This window comes from Nannospalax galili, unplaced genomic scaffold, assembly GCF_000622305.1.
Source record: "Nannospalax galili isolate Female #2095 unplaced genomic scaffold, S.galili_v1.0 C48255431, whole genome shotgun sequence".
In the NCBI taxonomy this organism is placed as follows: Eukaryota; Metazoa; Chordata; class Mammalia; order Rodentia; family Spalacidae; genus Nannospalax; species Nannospalax galili.
The window spans coordinates 1-831 of record NW_008464381.1 but is presented as its reverse complement, the minus strand read 5'-3'; the positions used below and the strand labels follow the sequence as shown (position 1 = coordinate 831).

General features: G+C 45.6%; 1 pseudogene; it reads right to left on the bottom strand.

The window, feature by feature from the left end:
* Nucleotides 1–22: 22 nt before the first annotated feature.
* Nucleotides 23–827, bottom strand: LOC103728270 (annotated as a pseudogene).
* Between the last annotated feature and the right edge of the window lie 4 nt (nt 828–831).

The following is an 831-nucleotide window of genomic DNA, read 5'->3' as shown; positions in this document are numbered from 1 at the left end:
CCCTTTCAGTTTGTGGACCAACCCAAGCAGGCTGGTGCTTTCCACAACACGAACATTCTGATGAACACGTCTTTCAGCCAATTTCTCTAAAGCTTTGAGAAGCTTTCCCCTGGCCTAGGACATTTCTCCCATTCCTAGACCTTTTAAATAATGGGGATTGCTGCGTCTTCTGATTTCTGACCAAATTGTTGGAAACGGCCATAACAGAAACGAATCTCTTGCCTTATGTGACCATCAATGTACTTCACGTTCAGTGCTTTCTGAAAGTTTTCCTTTGCTTCTTGGTATTGGCCAATTTCTGCCTGCATCTCAGCCAGGCAAACATAAGCCAGCTCAAAGGTGGGCTGTAGTCTTAAAGCCTTGGTTGAAATTCACATATGCCGTTTCGCACTACTTTCTCGACTGCAGCCTGCCTTCTACGCCGCCCTGTTTGCAGCGGTCTTCATTTGCATCATTTGTTTCCTGTAGCAAAGCCCTTTCTCAAATTCTTCCTGTTTGTGAGGCTGCTTGTCTGAAGTAGTTTCGATCTGGATCATTTGTTTCTTGTAGCAAAGCCCTATTTGGTAATGCAGGTTGGCAGAGGAAGGTGTTGCCTCTAAGGCCCTTTCTAGACGATGAAGAGCTTTATCCATAGAGCCCTTTTTTCGGGAATAGTTGGCTGCATAGCGAAACACATAGGGCGGGGAGGATGTGCTGGTAAGCGCTTCATCAAGGTAAGTTTCTGCCTGGGCTTCTCCTGCATCCTCAAGTTTTAAGGCAAGGAGAACTTTAATATAAGCGTCTTCTGGATTTAACCTGATGGCCTTCCTTAGGGGTTCTAGAGAAATCTCA